This window comes from Patagioenas fasciata, chromosome 12 (genome assembly GCF_037038585.1).
Source record: "Patagioenas fasciata isolate bPatFas1 chromosome 12, bPatFas1.hap1, whole genome shotgun sequence".
In the NCBI taxonomy this organism is placed as follows: Eukaryota; Metazoa; Chordata; class Aves; order Columbiformes; family Columbidae; genus Patagioenas; species Patagioenas fasciata.
In genome coordinates, this window is record NC_092531.1 from 18838536 (window position 1) to 18848373 (window position 9838).

The 9838-nt window shown below is 42.2% G+C and overlaps 1 long non-coding RNA gene across 1 annotated transcript; it reads right to left on the reverse strand.

Moving 5' to 3' along the window:
* On the reverse strand, nt 1-9502 carry LOC139829016 (uncharacterized). Its single transcript, XR_011741173.1, has 5 exons — nt 9069-9502; nt 8678-8778; nt 7348-7454; nt 5780-5981; nt 1-339 (listed from the first exon to the last, which is right to left on the reverse strand). It is a non-coding gene; the product is annotated as an uncharacterized lncRNA (long non-coding RNA).
* Between the last annotated feature and the right edge of the window lie 336 nt (nt 9503-9838).

Genomic DNA, 9838 nt, shown 5'->3' on the forward strand with positions numbered 1-9838 from the left:
TCACCCAAGCACCTATTTATACCACACCATATCACTGACCTTTCTGTTGGTGTCCACATCTCCCAGGACCAGACCAGAGAGGACACAAGGCTGCTCAGTAACCCATAGCAGACAGCCATGCAGATAACTGGTGGACATCCATACATTCATTGTCCCCTGCATGACATTCAGGCAAGAAAAGGGCTGTTCTATAATTAGAAAGAAACTGTTTATTACCTGTGAGATATCTGATCCTCCAGTACATGTCAGGGAGAGTTTGCATGGGCCACATTGACTCCTCTTGTCTTGATGTTTGTATTTCTCCCAGGATGAAAACTTTTCTTGCTGATGTGCCAGTCTCTTGGAAAAAAAAGAAAAAAAGAAAAAAATTCCCCTTCTGCCGACATTCCCTTCCAAGTCTAGGAACCTCTATTGTCTTTTCTCTGGTAATAAATGATAATAATTAAAGGCAAATACACAATAATTAGTCACACTAGGTTTATCCATCTGGCATACCTGTATCTCATCACTGTGTCTTTGAAACAGATGACAAGCACCATATTGCACAACATCCTGCTAATAGGTCTGAGCAGGGAAAAAGAAGGCAAAAGGGTTACCACAAAAGAAAAAATAAAGAGAGAAAGTAAAAGAAAAAAAGGTCAGCAACAGGGAGTGACAACATTATACACCATTAAAAAATAGCAGTGGCTGACTGTCAAGTTCTAAACCACTTACTGGCAGATGTGCTTTCAAGTGGGGGTTAGGAAAACATAGAAATATGCAGCACTCTGTTTAAACTATCTCCTGTTTAAAATACCTGTACCTGAAGTAGCTAGTGGTGAAATAAGGATCATTTCCTGGAAGATTGTAGCTGGCTATGCAGACATATGGGGAAAAGGAGTTATTTTAAGAGTTTGCCAGGCGACCTGAAAAGTTTGGGTTTCATTCCAAGGATGGCATGTTTTGGACCAAGTAATCAGCTATTTTGGACCCTCTTCACTAGGTTGATTGATGCACACCAGGAGTTTCTCCATCCCTATCAGGACTGCCCAAGAGAAGGCAGAGTAAAATGAATACACCAAAGAATTTTCAACAAATATTTACTCCTTTAAAAAATGAGCGTACAAGGTTGCCATTTGATTTCTGGGAACTTGTGAGAAGCAGAGATTTACTTGGATAAATAATCACAGAGAGTCAATTTCAGTCACATGTATTCAGATTTCGATTAAACCTCCCCAAGTGCTTCAACTCTTTCCAGCCAAGAGCAGAAACTTGGATGCACTGAGAGCTGATTGTCTGGTTGTAACGATCTTCTGGTTGCACTGCAGTTGTGCCCAAGACAACAGCCATGGAGCTGGGCCCAGCTGCCTGAAAACAAAAGAAGCAAACAAAGGCAGTGCCTGACCAAAAGCCTCAACAACCTTGTATGAGTATCAAGTGATGTTGTGCTTCCCTAGGTCTAACCTGCTTTAGTTTTGCATAGCTGAAAGCTGTTGATTGACAGTCTGTAAAGCAATAAAATGTTTAAAAACTAAATATATTCTTTTTATAGTCTATAATATGAGTTTAAAAAAAAGACCATTGGCAATTTTTACTCACTACACATCCAGATTTCAAGGCAAAATCATGTTTCAGAAACATCAAGCTGATCATCAAACTGCTCTGTTACCTGTATTCTGTGAAGACTTGGACCTGGCTGGGTTTTGGGGAATGTCTCAACTCTGTTTTTGCAATGAAAGTACCTGTTCTGTAGGTGCTATTGGGCTCAAAGCTGTCACAAGTCATAGGGTGGCTGATGTAGCACCTAGAAGCTGAAATTCCTTTCTTGGACATCCTAGTCTCTAGAAGAGAATAATGGTGAACTTGGTCAAGCTTATCTGCACTCAAGCAACGCATCCAGGCGATTGTAGAAATGTTAACGGCAAATTTGTTCCTTTTCATGCAGGACTCCCAGTGCATTAGGAACTCTCACCATACAGGAGGATAAAGAAAATAATGGGAAATGTATTTTGAGTGCAAGGAACTTTTACAGGTGATGCTCTCTTAGCATCTCCTCCTGAACTCTGTACCTGACCATGTTAACATAAGAATAATGAACTTTGGTGGCAGAACAGGGGTTTTTTTCCCTGTAAACCTGGATTTTTTCTTGCACAAGAGTTTCCAGCCCAGAAACAACTCAGTTTTGGCCTAGATACGCCTCTTGATATACATCACACACAACACTCTGCCATGCTTTTGCAGTAAGTCTCAGTCTGGTAAAGCACCATGAGACTCTGAGACAGGGAGTTTATATGAAAACAGAGCAAAAGACTGGACTTTGTAATTAATTCTTCCTAGGTAAATTAACTGGGAACAGCTTTTCAAAATACTTCCTGTGCATATTTTCTATACAAAGAGACCTTCTCTTGTTTGTTTCTCTCTTCCTCTGGACAGTCCCTAGTGATGATTTTCACAGCTCTTATGGAAGCAGCTCATTGTTCTGCAGAGACTTAATTAAAGTGTACTTCCATGTGAAATTAGGCTATTGTATTTATTTAATCTTCATGGTAATTGCTGTACAAGGGCTGTGACTGTCTGCATCCTACTGCACACACCCACATCTCTCCCCACCCCACGGTCACCACTCCCTGAAGGAAATGGCCAGTCATTCTGCCCTGGTTGAACTCCTCATCTACTCAAGTGATGCGTTTGAACTTTAACCCATGGACAGCAATATTTGCTTGTCATGCCAGCATCTTTCACAGACAAAAGGTATATTGCAATAGCTCTGGAGAGACAACAATGCATCGCTTGTGGTTTTCTTCTCCCAAGTATTAGGTGATACTGTATTAAGTCCTTACAGAGCTCATGTGGTATTTCATGTTTTCTGAGCCAGTCCCTTGGTCTTTCATAGGCTGGATTTTATCTTGAGACTGAGCACTGTATTGCTGTGGGAAAGTCTTATCTTAAAATTAAAAATTGAAAGTCTATGAGCTCCAGCTGAATCACCTACAATGTTAAAGATATAATTTCAATGAAAGCACAAATGCCAGGTGTCATTTAAGTCCAAATATTATCCAAGCAAAGTGTAAGATAAAGCTCTGGCACTTTCAGTACTTTAAAGAAGTCTGTAAGAAGAATGGGGACAGACTTTTTCGAAAGTTGTGTTACAATAGGACATGGGGTGATGGCTTTCAATTAAAAGAAGGGAGATTCAGGCTAGACATGAGAAATTTTTTACAATTTCTGTTTACAATGAGGGCATGGTGAGAGCCTGGCCCAGGTTGCCCAGAGAGGTGGTGGATGTCCCATCCCTGTGGACATCCCAGGCCAGGCTGGACGGGGCTCTGAGCAACCTGAGCTGGTGAAGATGTCCCTGCTCATGGCAGGGGGTTTGGACTGGATGAGCTTTGAACAACCAAACCATTCTGTCGTTCTGTGATTCTATTATTATTCTGGGTGAAGTGGGGAGGAGTGGCCGCAATTTGTTTTCAGAACATTTCCACAGTGAGATGAGCCTGTTTTGCAAAGAGATGTTAGTAAATTGAAAACAACATCAGGTTTCATTGACTCCACTGTGCCTGGAAATGGCTGAGTAGAGTTGCAGGGAGGAATAAAAATCAAATTAATGTAATTAAAGCCTCCAAATGGTCTGATGCCCATGTGATTGGCACTTATTATTTTGTCCTTAAGGAATGAGCTCCCAAAAAGTGTTTGTCCTGAGCTGCATCAGCAGAGAGGCAATCTGAACCTCTCTGACTCAAGAGAGCCCAGTCACACCGCAGGAAGAGAAAAGCTGAGATTTTTAGCCCATTGCTGTAAGGATGAAATTGCATTTTCTGTCATAATCTAGCATCCTGTTTAAATTCATGTTGCTGTAATCCTCTCACATAGAGCTGCTTCATATTTAACCTAATTTTTCAGACTGGTTGATTAAAATACAAGAGTCCAACAGGTCATAAATCAGTTGCCTGAAACACAGATTATAATCCAAGGCCTTTACAGAAACTATCTTGTCTGTTTTCTGCCGGGTCTGTATTTTACACAACTGATAACCTACACTTTCTTTCCATATGAACTGCTTTTTCTCTTTCATACTGTCCCACTGGGCTTTCTGCTGGCCCTTGTGCTTGTGAAACTCTGAATTGGCTTCCTCTTCTAAATCAGCATGAGGAGTGAATTATTATTGCAACATCATATCACTATCACTCAGATTTACTTTGATTTATTCTGCAGGCCGATTCCAATAGCCCAGCTCTGCTTTCTTGCTGGGTGGATGTGTTGATGCAGCTATTGTTTCAAATCTGGTAGCAGACAGATTGTAGCTGTGCTCTTTCGTTGCAGTTTGCCCTTACAGATGACGGGCTGTGTAGCTCTGTACTGACATAAGGGAGACGCCTTCCACTTTGGAAGAAGATGTAAGAAACCCCTCACAAGGCAAAAATGGAATGATTCATCCCCCCTGCAAAAGCTTTAGCCTAATCCTTTGGGCCCAGAGAACAGTTTCTACTCAAGATTTTATAGTCATTCAAACTTTTTTAGTGTCCGCTCTTAGTATTCTTCTTCTCCGCATAACTATCTGATGGCTGCACAGATCTCACTGAAGTCTGACTCTGGCAAAACCTTCGAGCAAAATTAACTTTTCTGACATACTAATACTAAAAGGATGTTGCAAAACTTCTGAAGATGCATAATGTTCGAAGGACAATATCTAGAGGCTCTAGATGGAATTTGCAGACAACCTTTTTACATGCTACATTTGCACACCAAAAGAGTCGTATTCCAGTCTGAGAGGGCTTCCCAGCTTAGGGAAATACAAGAGTTGTTAGTAGGTAACTCAAATAAATAGAGATGTTAGAAAAATGAACAATCTGCTCTTTTGCTTACTTTTCCCTGGACTAGGCTCAGTTTCTACATAGAAGATAATTTTGGGGGCTCATTTGTGTGACTTCAGTTTTACTTGGTTTTGGTCAGTAGCGGTCACCTCAACTATCTGAAATCTCTTCTTACACATTCCTTCTTGTGCAGGTCTAGGAAACTGGGACATGAACTCAGCATCTCAAGTAAGTTTCCAGTTCAACCTGCAGCCCCTCCTGAGTGTACCTCCTTCAACCTCCACCCCATTTTGGATTTCTTCATTAGTATAATTCCTCCTCTCCTCCAAGAATGGCTGTTTTATTGAGCTTATTTTTGGACTCCAAAGGTTCTGCCAGGAAAGACAGAGATGGTGGTTCCCTTTGATGCAGACCTGATATTACTGCACTTGCTGGTGTGTTGTACCTACAGAAGTGTAGGGAATGCATTTGAGTGATATTTGATCTTCTGACTAGTTCTTATGATTCACTTTTTTATATGGTTTATATACACTCTACGTGCATTCAGAGAGTCCCACATCAAGGATTCATCTCAGGATATGGCAGTGTTTTAAAACCAGTCAGTGTTATCCTCCAGCTCCTGAAAAATGCACAAGGCCACGCCTTACAGAGCCTAAAAACAACCAAAAAAACAACAAAAAAAACCAAACCAAACAAATGAGAAAAACAAAACAAAAAGCCAAGTGACTACGAGAACAGGCAGAAACTTCAGCTCCATTATCACTGCCCTTCATCTGCTCAAAAACCCTCGCTGCAGGGGTTGTCATGGTGATGCAGGTTTGACCTCTCACTTTTTACTCTTCCGCGAGCTAAAAAGGTAAAAATGAGCCATTCTGTCTCAAATAAAAATCAACCTCCCTTTGTCAAAGGACACCAAATCGCTTTTTCCCCTTTGTCAAACCTGAATGTTTCCATAGGTGACAGAGAAATTAATAAATAACTGGTACCGTGCACTGAGGAGCATCCGTAGGTTCAGTGGGATGCATCAGTGGCTGTGGCAGCTGGGGCTCAGCAGGAGTGGTCTATGGTCAGGTTTCCTCGAAGTCACAAGGTGCCACATCCCACATTTCCACGTCGCTGTCTCCGGGTGTCTCTGCGGGCAGCTCCTTGCTCAGTCGGTTTGCCATGAGGTTCATGTTTGCGGTAGCTCTAGGGCAGAAAAATCAAACTATTGATTGCACTGTGTAGCAGCCTCATAAGGCATTATTAACAGTCTGCTATAAGCAAGGCCAGAAAAGGTAAAATCATTTATTTTTATTAATATTTTTGAGAGCTGGGCTTTGGCAAGCCTGGTGTTTGGCCTGGTTGGCAGCAAAGTGAAGGCGTCATCTCCCTGCCCCTGGATGAAGCTGGTAACACATGTGCAGGTGCTTGTGTCTGTCTGAGGGGGTGGCCTAATTTATTGCGGTAGAGCCCTCGTCTGGACTATGAGCTGAAGTAATCTCCTTCTGTCGATTACTTTTGAATCTAAGTCGTCTGTTTTGATAACCAAATCCTTCCCTACTTGCTCATTCCCCACCTCCAGTCTGTCCTCCCACCACTTTCAAACAGTGCCAGGGTAGCGTGACATGTGAAACCAGCATGACTTCATATCAAATATTCAGGTTAACAGCAAGCTGGCCTTGAATGAAGCATTTGAAGAACCTCTGATGCAAATTCCTCAATGCTTAGTATAGCTCCATCAAACCTCTTCCTGCAAAAGTGTCACCTGGTTCTAACTTAAGGGAGAGCTACTGAATTTATTTGAAAGAACTGGAAAAAAAGTAAGGTTTATATATAAACACACCCACCCCCCCCCTTTTTTTTTTGTGTATGTGTGTGTATTTATATATGCTTTATATGCATAAAGCACCAGCCTTAAAATCCTACTAAACTGCAAGTGAAGTCTGGAGTCATCTAAAGTTCAAATGTTTCCTGTGAAATTGATGTTAAAGTATCTGAGGACCAGTGTTTCTGGACCCATGAACCACTGTAGAAGGTCCTCCTGGCATCAGACAACAGGAGTTCAGCTCATATCCAAACACCATTATCCTCAGACCAGGGATCATCTCTCTGGAGACCCTTCATTCACACATCCTTGCTTCTATTTTTCTCCTTACAGAAGAGTCTTTAGTGAAACAGATTCGACACACAAGGTCTGGTTGTTCTTTCCCTCACCTCATATGCACTTGCCAACCCCCCAGACATACTCTGATGTCTGGGCAAGTTCCCTCAAAGGTTTTGTGCCTGAACCCCTGAGCCGTTTCAGCAGAACGAAGGAACTTCTGCTTCCCACATGCTTCAGGAGCCCGACTGTGCTGAACACCAAATAGCTCCGCGTCCAAGACTATCTGTCAGTCCCAGCCACAGGACCACATTGACCTTCTAGACCTTCACTTCTGCTCTTTTGCAAACCAGAAATACTTATTGTGGCACCAGATGCTCCTACTTGCCCACAATCTCTATTAGTAACTTCAAGGTTTTTAAGAGCTGAAGAATATGGGCAAACCCCCGCCATGACCCACCTTTCTCCTACCTTTGCCAACCTCCCTGGTGTGTGCAGATCTTTCTCTCCTCTTCACACACAGCAGCAGCCTGGGATTTCCTCACCATAGGTCTCATGCTGCACCCTTTCACTCGTGTCTGGAAAATAACACAGATTTTTCCCTTCGAAGCCAAAAACTCCAACTCCAGCAGTGACCATAACTACAAAAGTCACCATGACCTCTTAATTCATTCAGAGGAGTCACGTCATGAAGGGACACAGCAGATTGCTTCTTGATCTCAGCGAGCAGATCACTGATGCCCTGAGTTACGAAGACAGATGGCATTAATGCCCATACTTCAAGAGTATCTTCTGGAAGGGCATTCCACAGGTTAATTATACCTGTAAAGCTTTTCTTTTACAATATTAGAGCCCAGTGAATCTGGTTTGCCCTTATAAAAGATGGTTGTCATATTACGTGCAAACCATTTCTCTAGCACAGACAGGCATTTTTAAAGATTAAGCTTTACAGGGGAAAAAAAAATCATCTCAGACATACACCTTTGTCTTAATTTCAGCTATAGCAGAGGTAGATCCAGCTCTGTTTAGACTTACTTTGGGGATCGAGGATGAGAGGGATTTAAGTATATAGTGCCCTAATCTCATTGTTTTTATATTGTAATGCACTGGAAATAAGATAGCAGAGGGATATTAGAAAGGTGCTAACTTCTGTATATTTATGATCCTAGGCTGAGCCCTGAAATGCAAATTAAAAAGAACTTCCCCACCACCATCACTTTCTCTCTCTCCCCCTCTGTTATCCTGCATTTTTCCACAGCCTGAAAGATGTAAGCCATTAGATAAATAGCTGTCAATGGAATGCTATAGCTGCAATGTAAACTATGAAGACTAAATCCATACCAAAAAAAAAAAAATCCCCCAGAGAAAAGTTTTTCTTTTCACATTTAAATGTAGTCGTTATCAGCTATTCCTGTTTACAGGGCATTAAAATACATGCTGTTTCCTAAGTCCTGATGCAGCTCTAACTGGACTCAAGCTTGCAGCAAAAATAGAACATATTTTAGAATGTGATATAATGTAAAACTGTCGTCTAAATATCTCTGTTCCTTACTAAGTCTCTCTAGGGCTTTCTTGAGAGGATCCTGTGCCTTCTTTATAGCATTATCATTTATGTCTTTGTTTATTAGTGGAATGAACTTGTCAGTAATAGTCTTCCCACCAGCCAACCCTTGTCCCAGCTCCCTACGTACTGATCTCTCCAGCTTCAGTCGGACACAATGAGAAACACTCCTGCCAAAGTCATTTCAACATCAGCCATTCAGCCCGCTGCAGGGCAAGGAGGTCACTCCTGGAGCCTCACCGGTGGCCTCCTGAGCCCCAAGGTCTCCATCAGGGTTAGGGAACAGCAACCAGGTTTGTGGTGGTCATGTCCACTGGCTCTGCTCTCCAGAAGTGGCACTGCTGAGATTGGAAGGAAAATTGGAAAGTAGGTGATGGTGCAGGCAGGGTGCCCTGAACATACCCACGGACCCGACCCAGCCATGGTGCTGGAGAAGGTGTCCCAAGACAGACAGACACTGGAGAAGGTATCTGATGGCATTCCCAGGAGAGACAGACACTGTGTGCCTTTGCAGAGCAAACTCCTGCAGGTTTATGGGGCTACAAGGAGCTGGGTGTGCTGTACAATGCTTGAAGCAACTTTAACACCAAAAACGCTGAGATGAGGATGGTTGTCAAATGCAAGGACTCACCTTTTGCTTTCACCACTCTTATTCAGCAGTTTAACCCATACACTGCCTGGACACATCCTGCAGATGCTGATTCCTTCAAAAAGGACAAAGTTTATTTCCTCCTTATATTTTGCTTTTAACTCACAACTGCTGCTTTCAATGCTGCGAGGACACACAAGTCTTTCTTTGAGTTCTGCCAGAGATTTCTGCAATTTTTTAGGTAAACCACTTAGGATCTGGCCAGCTGGGGAAATTAGAGGCTAATAAAATCTTGCATAAAGTTGCAGTGGATTAGCTGCTCAGCGCGAATCTTCTGCTCTCCTCTGAGGGGATTCACTGTGCGAACGACTGGCTGCGGGTTCAGAAGTTGCTGCGTGTCAGCTGATCCATGGTAACTGTCTGTCCATGGCAAATGTGAGATAATTTAAGGGAGTTTAATCCTTTTTCTTTGCCAGTCCACATGATGAGTTTGTGCAGGCTGGTTAGTACACAGTAAATTCACACCGTAATTTACTGTGTACTAATTTCCCCAAGCTTTTAATTTCACAGTGTCTCAGTTTCCTCATCTGTAGAAGAGAGATAATAAATACTTTCCTTTCTGACAGGAGTACTCGAGATCCTTCAGCAGTAAACATAAAAACAACCATTTAAAAATAGTTACTTACAGAAACTTAATTTTCGGTGTAAGCAGTTATTTGTGACTGATCTGATACTACAGCAGCATGAGACTAGCAGTGGAAGCAAATAAAATTGGAGAAGTAAATAATCCTACTAACGTGAAAAATAACTAG